At 37.5% G+C, this 15,546-nt stretch overlaps 1 protein-coding gene across 4 annotated transcripts in view; it reads left to right on the top strand.

The window, feature by feature from the left end:
- The window catches only part of iqsec1b (IQ motif and Sec7 domain ArfGEF 1b), a 208,671-nt gene that overhangs the window by 119,864 nt on the left and 73,261 nt on the right, over positions 1-15,546 (top strand). The gene's annotated exons all lie outside the window — the stretch shown is intronic.

Here is a 15,546-nt window from a genome sequence, read left to right as displayed (position 1 = left end):
GTGATATAGTAACACTTTGCCATATACAAGAAGCAGTAAAATAAAGATTAAACATTAAGGAATCCCTCTTACAAACATAATCTATAACATGGTTAGATTAGCCCTAGATGTTTTCTATAGCTCCCATAAAACTTTTTCTTTTGAATAAGTGCTCGATCTTGCAAATGCACCTGCACTAAAGCCTTTGCAAAATAAGGCAATTTAAAGCCAATCTTTAGCCTTATTTTGCACTCGCCAAGTGTTCATTTTGGACTGTGATTACAGGCATACGCAGACCACTCTCAGTGAATATGGTGATCAAACCAGCGGTTAGTTTTTGAGGATTTGCAGCATTGCAGTTATTTTAACTGATGCATAAGTGTCTTCCTCCCTGCACCTGCGTTTAATCTTTAAAATGTTTTTGAAAATGTGAAATAAGGTTTGAAAATTATTCACTCATGTATAATAAAATATATGGGAGTGCGAGTGTCTCTATATTGTACTTCTTCTTTTTCTTTGGCAGTCATATTCGTCTGTGTCTGCCGCCTTCTATAGGGCTATAGATTGTGATCATTGCTTTGCTCATTTTTACAGTGTAGATACGTTTTGCCATATCATAGTTTCTGTTCAGAGACTGATAAAATTCCAATTTACTTTGATTCTTACTTTTGTTTTGTTTCATTTTTTGTGTTTTTGATTTGATTTATTTTGATTTAGTTTGGTTCTCTTTTAGATAAAAATGGTTGTCATACTCTCCGTAACATATTCCCTTGCGGTTGTGGTTTTCTCATCCAAATGTGTTTTTAGAGTAAGCATGGCTGCGGCCGTGCCAGTGTGACAGTAATGGGTGGTGGCGTTGTGTCTTCCTGTAGGGAGGCATTCACATTAGCCCACGAGCTAGAGCCAGACTCAGGCACGTGGTTCAGAGGAGCAGAACTCAGTTTGGTGGCACAACATTAATCTGTCGCTCAGTCCGCTGATGGGATGTTTGCTTCTAGCCTAGTTGTGTGTTCGTGTGATCCGTCAATATAGGTGTGTCGGATTTTGTAAAATGAGTGTTTGCTTCTTGATTGTTCTCGTTTATTCATCCAGACTCAGTATTTCGAAAGAATGTGCTGGAATTGCATATACATCAGATTAAGTTACACAAAAATTGAAAATAATATCGGTTTTCTGCTTTGGGACATATTTAAACCAGTAAGACAAGAGAGGCTGTTAATGTGTTAAAGTGATTTTCCCATTGTTAAGTGGCTTTTACTAGTGTCATGGAAAACGCATTGTAAACAGATATTTTTTATTTATTGTTATAAGTAGGGCTGCAAGATATTTCTACATTATTGAACTATTCCAAACGTGCATGACTGCACAATTAAAAAATGATAAATGATAAGTTCAGATGCAAATTTTTCTTCTAAATTATTTTTTTATCAGGCATTTATGTTTAAGGTTTAGTAATTTCACTTTAATGGCAATGAAAAGGTTATAAGTCAGTAATTGAAATGCCTTGTTTTCACAAATGACACTGGTCTATGTATTGGTATTTAACAAATTCGACTGTCTTTGGCTGTAAAATCCGACTTTGGACAAGACATAGTAAACCCTTGCAAAATCACTAAAGATGCAACTAGAAACATTGCAAACGATGAAAGTCAGAATTAAAAAAATGAAGAAACTGAACCACACATTAGGGGGCGCTGTTGATGCATGTGACTGCCACATTCAGTTTGTATTCATCTCCAAATTCTCATCTTCCGTGCACATGGAGGACTTTGCTGAAAAATCTATGAAAATGGTATTTTTGAATGACTTGAGGCCGGGATTAAGTGGATTTGAAGGTATTGGATGAATACAATACGTGCTGAGAACATTTGGTTTATATCATTATCTCATTTTTGACAAAGGTGGCGTTTAGCGGCTTTTGCATCTAAGCTCCTCAAATGTAGATGTCCATGAAATACTGTATGTATATCGCAATGGTTTGCAATAACTGACTGATATTACTGTGGATGAAAATCATGTGAGGAAAGACAATAAGTGAGACAGATTCGTAACTCAGCTCTGTTACAGGTGTTGGGTTATTCAGGTTCACATAACTAAACAAGTTGGCAAAGTGTTGGTGGTATTTTTGTTTCTTCTTTAAGGAGCATGCCGGCAAATAGATTCAAAAGCGTTTAGTTAATTCATTTCACAAAATTAACTCAATGTATTTTGGCAGTCATAATAATGTAAGAAGTTTCAAAATGTTAGCTGCTTGGTCACATCTTCATTGACTCCAGACTATGCTGGAGGAAAACATCAGTTTTCAGCTATTAGTAAGCTTGCATGGTGTTTATGATCAAAATAATGTTGCTTGTTGTATTTCCTACATGTGCATGATTGATTTATGTTAGCTAGTTTTTTTTTAAAGGGGACATTTTACAAGACTTTAAGATGTAAAATAAATCTGTGGTGTCTCTAAAGTACGTATGTGATAAGATCATTTATTATAGCACGTTACAGTTGCCACTTTGTAGGTGTGCGCAAAAATGTGCCGTTTTTGTGTGTGTCCTTTTAAAAATGCAAATGTGCTGATCTCTGCACTAAATGGTGGTGTTGTGGTTGGATAGTGCAGAATAAGGGGCGGTATTACCCCCTTCTGACATCACAGAACGAGACAAAGTTCAATGACCTATTTTTTCACATGCTTGCAGAGAATGACTAAGTTACTGGGTTGATCTTTTTCACATTTTCTAGGTTGATACAAGCACTAGGGACCCAATTATTATAAACATGGAAAAAGTCTGATTTTCATGATATGTCCCCTTTAAATATGGAGTATAGCTATATATTCTCCTGTAGTATCAGTCAGTGACTGTTGGCGTGGGCAAAGAATTGATTGCTTACATGAAAGAAGATATGCCTGTCTTTGTATAAACTTCATGATCAATGTTATCTTCCTAGACCCTCAGCTGTGCCTCATTGAATTTAACAGATTTAATTATGAAGACTTCATCTTGGTTTGGCCACAACGAGTGAAGCTTCGCATTTAAATCTTTTGACCAGCACAACATAGACGCTTCTGGAATTCATATGCTCGCAGCGTAGCCTCTTATCCATCGTACATCAGACTGAACATATTGAAAATGTAGCATTTGAGTGGAGTTTTTAATATCAGGACAGACACTTGGTAGTTCAGGTAGAATATTTAAAAAGGTTATACCATGAGAAATGAAATTACTCTTGATCTTTGGAGATGAAAGAGCTTGATGTACTACGAAAACTGTAATTTTCAGAACTCAAAACCTACTTCTCAGTTCATAAGAGCATTTATTGAAATAAAGAAGCCACACCCTGCGATGTGCATATTATTTCTTATTTCCAGGTGATAATACGGGAAGGGAAATTCTCATTATAGAAGACGTTTGATTGAACAGAAATCTGTGTAGTGAAAATATTTGTGCTTTTTTTCTGGCAGAGAAAGACTGTAAAATTTGAGTTTTGTTAAAGATCAGAGGTACAATATAGAAACTCTCATTTTGATTTCATGGGGTCTTTTACAGACTATTAAATATCGATGAGGGATGTTTTCAGCAACCTGTATCAGACAGACTGTGTAAAAAACGAAATTTCAACACCTTCTGTTTAAAAAGCCTGTGACTGCTATCTCAAACAGCAGAAAGTGAGACCAATGGTTGGTTCATGTTTTTCACACTGGTCCTCAAAGGTAAGTGTGGAAAGCCCATTGGTTCCATCAGGGCTTTTCTTGTAGGGTCGTGCTGTGATCCCTAGACGTACTCGATGGGATTTTCTCAGCTAAACTACAGGTTTTGTACCTTTAGGATGTTTAGTTCTTATTCTATACATGTCTGCTAGTAGAGGGATGAGCACTGTGTTTTTGTGCTCAGATGGCTGAGTCACTCGGCAATGAAGAGCAAACATGTTGTCATCTTGGCTTTTTTGTAGCTGTCCTGAACCGCTTCAATGTAACAAGAATGTTTGATGGCAATATCAAATGATGAATGCTGTGTATTCTCAGTAGTAAATGTTCACAGTTAACTCTTTATTTAAAAATGTTTTCCATGCAGTAACTATTACTATTGCTCATGTTTAAAAAAAAAAAATATATATATATATATACAGAAATGTTTCTACAAACCATGCAGCTTGGTTAAGTATGCTGTCATTGTTTGGAGCGATTAGATTTTAATCATTAAAGCCTTAAAGGGACACACCACTTTTTTTTAACATATGCTTATTTAAAGGTAAACGTTTGATTCTTACCATTTTGAAATCCATTCATCTCTCAGCTGGAGAGTTGGAAAATGAGCATATTTTCAAAAAAGTGGAGTATCCCTTTAAGTCATATTTGTAAAGTCTTAGGCAGTGATTACATGTGGAGAGCTTTCAACTTTTTATGCATTTTGGCTGTTCATTAACATGTCAGCGTTGTTTTGGGAACCTGAAAATTCAAACATTTGTTACCGTTTTCATCTCTTACAACAAACAATTCCCGCGCACACTATCTGCTTGCTGAAAATGTTAATTATAGTTGCGTTGCAACGTTTCGATCAACTGATCTTCATCAGGCAACTACAATTGTTCCAACTATTGTGACTATTCTGAATGACGCATCTGTCATGTGACTTGATGTTTCTACATTGTGATTGGACATTGGTTCATTTTAAATTTGATATTGTTTGGAACAATTGTAGTTGCCTGATGAAGATCAGTTGATCGAAACATTGTAACGCAACTATAATTAAAATTTTCAGCAAGCAGATAATGTGCGGGAATTGTTTGTTGTATGTTATGAGACTTTTTGTCGTCTTATCCTACGCACCTATCCATTGACTTCAGGTGTGCGACACTAATTTGTTTACCGGTTTCATCTCTGAAAAATTGAAATATTGAAAAAATTACCTTTAAAGTTGACCAAATGAAATCCTTAACAACAAATATTACTATTGATAATATTTTGATATATATTTACAATAGGAAATTTACAAAATATCTTCATGGAACATGATCTTTACTTAATATCCTAATGATTTTGGCATAAAATTCATACAATTTTGTCCCATGTATTTTTGGCTATTGTTACAAATATACCCATGGAACGTGCATGATCAGGGATTGTTTTGACAGTGATGTTGTCTATATGCGAAACTTATGAAAAAACGCAAAGGAAAAACTTCCATTTTTATTGCATTGTTGTCATATAGACGTACCCTTAGAGTTGGATACTTTTGACTTGTGCCTGTAAACCGTTGCATATAAACACCCTTCCAAAATTCTTACGGCAGAGATTTTTGCACAGATATGCACAGTTTGCTTTACTGAAGAAAATGTACTCTAATTTTTTTCCCCTGACATGTTGATTCGCTTATGCTGTGCACATTTACTGTGCAACACAACTGGAGAGTCTGTTTTGTTTACTTCCACTCACAACTCTCGCTGCCGTCAACAGCTTAACGGCACAAGCCAGCATGCCTCGGGTGACATTTTATTCACCTTTCATCTTTATATGGAATTATTTAATTCGCTGACAACAAACAGCCACTTCAAAGCAAAGGTTGAACCCACCACCGCTGCCCCTTTTCATCTCTGCGTGAAGCGCATTCTCACGAAAGTGTCTCGTCATCCTTAAAAAAAAAAACGTCATCATGTCGCTGCTTTCAACTTGCACTGTAAATGCATTGAAGCTTTTTTAAGTCAAGCTTATAATTTGGTTGGGGAATGGAAGAAAGTTGCATTTTTATAACTTAGAACTTGCTTCATTAGATAAATTACTTTTAATAAATAATAGTTTATAGTTTATCATCTATGTGTAATGAGGCCAAGAGCCCACATTGGCCCTGTAATCACTGTTGAGGACTAAATATCTTTTACAGTAAGATATTCCTTAAGCAAGAACAGACATTTTTGGATCAGGTCTTGTATTAATGAGTAAAGTTGATGACTTCTAATGTAATCTATCTCTATCCCAGCCACTGGATCCAAAATGACAATTCTTGGGTCTGTGATTGAATTAATTGCATCGTATTCTCATGTGGTCATTAAATGGCCATTAGACCTCGGTTAAACAGATTTTACGTGTTCTGGCCTGATTCCAACAAGCTAGGATGTCTCTCATTCCTCAGAAAGAGTAAATGCAATATTATGTTTAATGCACTCACCATTTAGCTTCCCATGTTTGGCTGGCAAATGGCATGTTTGTTTTCCAACACGAGAACGAGTCATTTAATGTGCTAAATAAACTCACATCTGACCCTGTTCTGCACCTAGCTCTCCTCATTTGCATATGCAGTCATTTGACTTGCCGTTGCATACTTGGAGCGAGTTATTCATTCATATGTTCGTTAGAGGTTCACAATTATAAATGTGTTTGTCTCTGGCAAGCAGGAAATGCAAATGAGCTGATGGAATATTAATGAGGGGGTGGACTGCAGGGCTGAGGTCTGTGTCCACTAGAGGGAGCAGTGATCAATGATGCATGGAGAAGTGCCTGAAGGGTGTGCAGCACTACTTAAAGGAAACATCTGGCTAGTGGTATGTGGTGGACATGTGAAATTAGTTCATTAAAATGTTATGTCTTTCATGTTAAAGGCAAATGGAATGACATTTACAGTACATGTGCAGTATGAATATGCATCTGGAATATAAATCCAGGCAAGTCGAGGAGATCAGGAGCATTAAAGTTTGATTTTAATCATTGACATCTTACTCGGTCAATATTAAAGATATCAAGGTTATATTTTTACAGAATGTTCTTTACCTTGTGCGGGATGATTTTATGTTAAACAGTAAATCAGAAACATTACGCTTGCTTTTCACAGAAAGCATGGATGTTTAATAACCATGCTTTCTATTTCACTAGAAACCTATAGTTTAGGATTTACACTTAAAAGTCTTCTCAACTGCGTGGGAAAGCGACAGTATGATATTTTTCTGCGAATGATGATTTAGCATTTTACACTTTTCATATAACCGTAATGCTTCCCTGAACAGAAGGAATGGTGAATAAAATGATAAGTACTGACAAAGCCCTTCACCCACAAGGAAGAGAATCATTTGGACTCTGAAAGAAATGAGACGCATCAGGAAGTGTCATTACAGATCCACTTTAGGGCGTTTGGAACTATAAATGGATGCCATTTGATGTCATCCAGATACGATGGGAGTGTTTTTTGTGCACAAACGGTTCTCACAGGGACTGTCCACAGTCAGCTATTGTTCAAAGCATGATGAATGGGAAAAAAGGGGGCTTTCTGAAGACCTTTAAAAAGGAGTGATCATGATAATACTGGCCTAAAAATTCAAGACAAAAGATATTCTGCTTTTCTTTCTTTACTTCTCTCTCACCAGAAACCTGATAGAGGATGTAAATACACATCCCAAAGCCCCATTTAACCGTGCCCCCCGCAGGACACCATTGGGAAATGATTCCCTTGTAACGTTTTTCCAGAGCAAAGAGCAGATCAGAGGCCATTGGGAAAAACTGCAATAAAAGATAGTTTTTATATAAAATTCTTTGTACGTTCTTTCTATAGATGAATATTAATAGCTTTTATTTTAAAAAGTTAGAATATTGAATCATCAGTATTCCCAAGCCTTTTGTGGTTAGGCGTAATAATGCATTGCCCTGAGGTCCTGTATACCATCTACAGTGTAACAGCATAGCAAAATATAGATAATAATAAGATAATTTAGTCTATCTACTAGAGCACAGACAGAGCTCTTCTCTGATAGCCATCTTAAAAAAAACAACCTGCGCTTATCATTTCAGCCTAGACCCCATCTGGCCCCACGTGCCATGACAATAACTCCAATTACACACCCACCTACCCGTTCGAACCAGCCAAGGCCCCTCGAGGGTCTTTAAGACAGCCGGGAAGCCACGAGTCAACCCCAGCCATATTTAGTGCTTATTGGTTTCCGCCAATCAAAGCGGAGAGGTAAAGATAATGCTTGTTTCAGGTCTTTTATCACCAAAACGCATCTCTTAGAGGAATGGCGGCCTGTTCACCAAAGAGGCCATACAGCTCTGTCCTAAAGGATGTTAACATTGTGCTTTCTGACAGACTGCGTGGTTTGTCGAGGAGAAAAGAGGGAAATAATGAAGTTAGCCGGCTGAGTGCAGACAAGATGGAGTCTAAGTGAAAAATCTTTTAGAGTGCCAGTAAACATATATTACCATGTGATCCATGTTATTATCAGTAGCCTATACGTCCTGTCTGGTTAAAGATTTTGGATTGAAATAGAATAGAAATAAATATATGGTAATAAAATCCTATTTCCCTGCTGATATAATACCGCACCCTAAGCATTTGATATATTTCCTGGTACGTTTAAGAACTATTTTCTCTATTTCACAAGAAAACTGTTTTTGGGAAGACATCAGGCCCAGTGGATTAAACATTACAATAGAACAAATATAGTTATATAATCAGTTCTTATGTATTTCAAAACAGTCACTGGGACTTTGAAACCAATCTGTATTTACACAGCTGGTGTCTCTGCGTGATACACTCACTGGTACACTTTCCTGCACATTTTCGTTTTTACTGTGCCATACAACAAGGGCGATGTGGTTATCCAAACCACAAATAAATGTAATATGACTCTATAGATGATAGTGAGGTGAATGGCATAGTCTACACAACAGTTTTATTGCTATTCAGTGCACATTTTTTGTACACTTTTACAATGGTTTGTTTACATTTGTAATTTACCTTTTTGTTGGACCTTTTTAAAATGCTTATTGTACACATTGTGGTATGGTGCGGTACTATATTATATGCGCTGGTTGTTAAAAAACAATATTTGTAGATCAAGATAAAAAAGGAAAATCTTGTGATCCTGTAGCACAACTGATAGCATTGCATTTACAGTGCAAAAGGTCACGGGTTTGAATCCCAGAAAACACATACTGTATACTTATAAATGTACATTTTTGAACTTATAAAATGTATGTCTTGTAATATGCTTTAAGTTGCTTTGGATAAAATGCCTGCTATAGTAAATGTATAAATGTAAACCCTGGACCACAAAACCAGTCAGTTTTTTTAATTTGAGATACACCATCTGAAAGTTGCATAAATAAGCTGTCCATTGACATATTGTTTGTTAGGATAGGACATATTTGGCAATGATATTACTATTTGAAAATCTTGAGGGTTCAAAAAAATCGAAATATTTGCTTTTAAAGTTTCCAAGTCATTAGCAACTTCATCCACTCACAAAAAAGGTTTTGATATAAATACGGTAGGAAACTTACAAAATATCTCCATGTAACATGATCTTTACAAAATATCCTAATGATTTTTGGCATAATGAAAAAAACTGATAATTTTACCCATACAATGCATTTGAATGGCTTTTGCTACAAATATACCCGTGCGACATAAAGGATTAGTACATTTTCTTTAAAAAAAAAAAATCCAGATAATTTACTGACCACCATGTCATCCAAAATGTTGATGTCTTTCTTTGTTCAGTAGACAAGAAATTATGTTTTTGAGAAAAACATTCTAGGATTTTTCTCAATTAAAGGGACTTTAATTTACCCCAACACTTAACCGTTTTAATGCAGTTTAAAATTGCAGTTTCAAAGGACTCTAAGGGCGCACTCACATTATCCAAACCAAACCATGCCCCAACGCGATTGTCACCCCTCCCTACTCCCCCAGATGCACGCGCTCACACTGTACTTGTTATCGATCCGAGTCCTGGCGCGCTTTTGTCATTAAGATGCGATTGTTTTGAAAAAAGCAGGAAGTAAAACGGTTTCTGAACACTGGAACCCACCGTAATGATAAGTCTGTGTTTTTCATTCGGAGTCGTTTGGTGCGCGATTACAGACAGCCCTCTCACATGTCATCATATTGCTTAGTTGATCTGTCACGTGTGCAGCTCGGACATTCACGTAACCCCGCTGCTCGCATCAAAATGTTTTTACGGAGGCAGATGAAGGTGAGTGGTCGCGCAACTGACGTCTTCACCTTTTGAATCACGCTCAGGCGCGATTGCGCTCACACCACAGTCTTCGCGCCTGAGCCCAAGTGAACCGCGCTCCGGCCCACCTCTGCAACCCGGCCGCGACGCGATTAACCAATCCGCGACCGGGCGCGGAACAGAGCGATCACACTAGTCAAACAAACCAGGCTTTGGGGGTCAAACGCGCCCGAGCGCGATTTGGTTTGGATAGTGTGAGTGTGCCCTAAACGATCCCAAACGAGGCATAAGGGTCTTATCTAGCCACAACTTCTCATCTATCTCCAGTCCTGTGACGCGTCAGCGTGACCTCACGTAATATGTCATCACATCAAGAGGTCACGGATGACGTATGCGAAACTACGCCCCAGTGTTTACAGGTGTGGCGAAAGAGGACCGTTCAGACATTGTTGTATGTCGAATGGTACTAATCAATGTCTTTGTGTCAGTTTATTGTTTAAAATAGTCCACAAATGTGCCTTTTTAAAATATTTAACACGTGACCTTTCGACGTCATTACACAAATACGTGAGGTCGCGCTGGTGCGTCACATGACCGGAGGAAGAAGAGAAGTTGTGATTTAAAAGTGCATATTTTTTATTTTTCTTGCCAATAATGACAATCGTTTCACTAGATAAGACCCTTATGCCTCGTTTGAGATCATTAAGAGTCTTTTCAAACTGCAATTTTAAACTACATTAAAACTGTTAAGTGTTGGGGTCCATTAAAATGAGAAGAATCCTGGAATGTTTTCCCCAAAAAACATAATTTCTTCTCGACTGAACAAAGAAAGACATTAACATTTTGGATGACATGGTGGTGAGTAAATTATCTGGATTTTTATTAAGAAAATGAACTAATACTTTAAGACTGGCTTTGTGGTCCAGGGTCTATATTTGACTTGCAACTCTTCTTAAGTATGTAAATATATCTGTATTGTTACCTAAAGGAACATAATTTTAAAAAATAATATCAGAGCCCAATACAAGGTCAGATCAGAGCTGGAATCCAGGTGGCTTTATTCCTGTTCAATTATTGTGCTCACAAAAACAGACTCAAGTCCTTAAGGGCATTTTCAATGAATTTGTGTTGAAGCAGTGAAACAGTTCATAAAACTAACAGCTGATGTATTTTTTATTAAGTCGCCAACCATAGTTCTGAATCCATTTTGGTTTGCTATTAAATGTTTATGTCTCCATTACATGAACATATGGTGGAATTAAACTAATCTATAACATTAAAGGCTCCTAAAAGGTTCTTTGTCATTCTGTAAGGTCTTTGAACACATAAAGGTACACTCTTAAAAATAAAGGTGCTTCACGATGCCCTAGAGAAGAACCATTCTTGACTAAATGTTTTTTTGTTGCACAAAAGGTTACTTGTAGTAAATAAAAGTTCTACGTAAAAAGGAAACGGTTCCTTTTTTGTTTCTTCTATGACATCACCGTGAAGAACCCTTTTAAAACCTTTATTGACAAGAGTTTATAAGAGTGTGTCTGGTTATCTGTTGTAGATGCTTGAGAACACCCATAATGCAAGCAGTTGCGGTAAACCAAGAACTGAATGTATAGCCTTTAATTACTGCAAAAGTGGAAATCTATGCGTTTGAGATTTCCCATGAGTGACATTCATGATTATGATGTCCTATATGTTAAAACTGGCATCCATGTACCCCGGAGCCATTAACTGGTGTTAAGTTCTTGCAAAGCGTTGATTCATTAATAGCAGCGTGGCTTGTGCTTCCTTGGGTGCTGACCGCTGTCATTAGCACCAATGAGACGTGTGGCTCATTTACGGAGGACGCCGAGCACAGCTGGGTCCTGAAAAGCCAACACCTGGTGTACAAAAGAGACTAATGGGTGGCCGTGGCCCAGTTTGCCAGATGAAGAGCACTTATGGCTCCCTGTATTAAAGCTTTGTTTTTCATAAAGTGATGTTTTAATGGGACATTGATTGTCTTTTGAAGAATGAGAGAGTTTTACCACAAATAGACTCGTACATTTGGATCTTTGTTTTCCCTGCCTTTGTTATTTTCTCTTGCTTTTTTATGAAATAAAATCTATTTATTTTTATAAACAGGGCTTTTAAACTCTTATCTAGACATTTCTGCAAATACATTATATAGCAAACGCGCATCATTTAAAACATCTTGGTTCTGGTTGAAAGGCAACGGCCTTCTCAGCCAACCGGATGATGGATGTTTCCTCATCTGCTCAATAGTCAACCCCCTCAGCCCCCCTTACTTGCCCCCCCAAACTACCCCCAAGACAAAAGAGCTGTTTGCTAGGACTTGATAATGAGGATGAAGGGACATGTGTGGCCATACTTATGCCCTCATGTTTATGGGCTTTAAACAAGTAAAAGGAAACATAAACTTTAAAGCAATTCAGTGTTAAATGACAGTAAGTAGGAGTGCAGATGGTTTTTAAGTGAACCGACTGCATTGTGTTTGCGATCCGAGTACTCGCAATAAAACATTTGGATCACCCACGAACCGAAAGTAATCTGATTAAATAGGTTCAAGCCTTTTGGACATTCTGGAAAGTGATTTTTAAACACTGATGTTTTGGGTTAAGGCCAGCATTACTATTATTAATGCTTATATATTGGAGTATTATGTGTTATACCCATATTAGTTTTCTTAGCTGCCAAACAGTGTAAATATTCTGTGTGGCTTTTGCACCATTTAGCATTTTTATGCTGTGCCAGTCTCCAGCAAGGTGGTGGTCACATGTTTGTTTATGTTTGAGTGGCTATGGATGGTCTTTAGAGGGTTTGGAGGGCGTGAGAGGGAGCACAAGATCTGATCTGGATGCAGCTAGCAGCAGGAGTGGTTTGCATAATGACATGCATCCCAAACACACACACACACATCTATACATATAGTGTGATACTCCAGAAAAATAAGCGCCTGCAGGGTTTGGTAATTATTGGTCATGCTACCTTGAAATGGATTCCTTGAATGTGCTATGATGTGTTTAAATATACTTATTCAGGGCATTCGCTTTCTCCAATGTGGTCACACCATTTGTTTTTTGCGTAGTCAGGCTCAGATCACCTCCTGCATAGTAATGGATCTGTGGGACTGTATTAAAGATGTGGATGGTTAAATCCTTGATGAGAAAAAATTAATGTACGTGAACCAAAACTGTTCACTGCATAATTTTTTATCAACATTAAGATGATTAAGTATAAAGAAAAGTGTACTGTTTATGTGACATTTCATTTTAAAATATAAATATATTATTTGCTACTATTTTTTTTACATTTTTGCATTTGGCAGATGTTTTTAACTTTTTTCCCGCCATTGACGAGTTATCAATTAAGAAAGAAAGTTTGCATAAAAAGTGTCCCTGATCAATTTTTATGATAATCTGCAATACCGCGATTATCCAGTAAATGGACTTAACCAATTTATGAAAAAACTGAAGCCAAAACGTTATTTACTAGTTTTAAACTCTGTGTATGTTTTGATAATCGTTCTGAATGTAATTTATAAAAAAAATTCTTCACAAAAATGCAATTATTTCAGCTTTTTGCAAAAAAAAATATTTTTAAAGAAAAATACCCATATTTAAAGGGATAGTTCACCCAAAAATGAAAATAATGTCATTAATGACTCACCCTCATGTCGTTGCAAACTCGTAAGACCTCCAATAGAATGTGTTGGAAAATAAATTTTGGTCCAAAAATAACAAAAATTACGACTGTATTCAGCATTGTCTTCACTTCCGCGTCTGTTGTGAAGCGCATGCGCGAGACTGCAGCGCACACAAAAAACAGCTGGGGCGCACCAGATAACACGTCATCTGCGTCACTGCAGTCATGTGACTTTAGTCTCGCGCATGCGATTCACAACAGATTCGGAAGAGAAGACAATGCTAAATTAAGTCGTAATTTTTGGGCCAAAATGTATTTTCGATGCTTCAACACATTCTAATGTCACATGGACTACTTTGATGATGTTTTTATTACCTTAATGGACATGGACAGTATAACGTACAAAGATTTACAATGAAGGGTCAGCAAGCTCTCGGACTAAATCTAAAACATCCCAAACTGTGTTTCCAAAGATGAACAAAGGTCCTATAAGTTTGGAACGACATGAGGGTGAGTCATCAATGACATCATCTTCATTTTTGGGTGAACTATCCCTTTAAGTGTTTATAAGCAGAGAACAAATATAGATACGTTGAAACCATTTTTTTACGTTTTGATTGTTTCTTTTTTGTTTGAAAGCAGAGGGTTTGTTCTTTCATTTGATATATTTGTATGTTTGTATATTTTAGAAGAAAATTTTTGCCAATGTTTTGTCTCAAGATGCACAGCAGTAATGTTTTTTGTAAAGGTTGTTTGTATAAATGTCCTTAAATAACCAAGGCCTAGTCCTGGATTAATCTAAACTAAGCACTAGTAGCAAGTAGTCTCTCACTAATATTAACCCCAAAAAACTGTATGTATTAGAAAATAAATATTGTTTAGCATCTTGGTTTACTACAAGACACTGCTGGTACTGCTTGAAAATTCATGCCAGCTCCCCACAAACAATCTTGCTCTCAACTAGTTTTCTTTGGTCTGTCATGGATAGTATAATACTACTTACCAGGTCACACCCACTGTCTTATTCTGCAGCCAATCAGCAGTCATGTTAAGGCTTCCGTTTTAGCATTTTATCAGCAGTGATCCTGTATCCCGGCAACGGGCATCTGCATATTTGAGTGTGGTTGTAAATCAGCCAGCCTGTGTTTGTTGAGAGTCAGTCCCTGCTGATCACCATGTGCTTCTCGTGATTAGCACCGCTCAGCACACACATGGCCGATGAAGGAGTGAACCATCAGATAAAGCATCATTAATACAAACTCAGGCAGGGGGGCAACGGGGGGCTTTGTGGTTGCTGTTAAGCAAGCTGGAGGTGGACTCTGTCATCGGCTGTGACAGACAATGGGAGCAGCTGTAATTCAAAGCTGGGATGCAGAGATTTGGACCGGCTGGTTTCTTTTTTGATTATTTTTGCATCTTTTTTTTGCTAGATTCTCCTTAAAAATCTTTTTATCTCGACTTTGTTTTCTGTCACACAAAACACACACTTTGTGTCGCGTCCCTGAAGCGTCAGACAGCCGTGCACATGGTGTGTGAGGGGAGTGTGTGATCTCTTCATTGGGGGTGTAAGAGACATCACACAGGGTGTTACTCTTTGTATTGGAAGGATTTACAGCCGGCACCCGGGCCTTTTTATATTCTCATACATACGTTGGTATCGAGGACCTCCGTCTATGGGATGCTCGGTATAGTTTGCTGTCACTCAAGCACCAATGGATCAGGTGTAATAGTGGCTGCTCGCACAAACCACGTGCATCTCACCTGTTTACGCAGGCCTGCAGGGATGTGAAAGGCTAAATCGCTGAACCTTTTGGTGTTTGGGTGAGACAATGTTGAAGCTCAAGACATTCTGTATGGATTATTGGCAGTTTCTTTGCCTGCAGCCTCTCAATGGATTTTATAAAAGGTAAGAGGTCTTTGCTTAATTCAACAATGCTGGTATCTATCTCTACAGTATAGTGTTGATGTTGTAGATGAAGGAAAGTTAGACATTTA

This window comes from Misgurnus anguillicaudatus, chromosome 14, assembly GCF_027580225.2.
Source record: "Misgurnus anguillicaudatus chromosome 14, ASM2758022v2, whole genome shotgun sequence".
NCBI lineage: Eukaryota > Metazoa > Chordata > Actinopteri > Cypriniformes > Cobitidae > Misgurnus > Misgurnus anguillicaudatus.
Note: the sequence above shows the minus strand (reverse complement) of the source record. Positions and strands in the feature narration are given on the sequence as shown.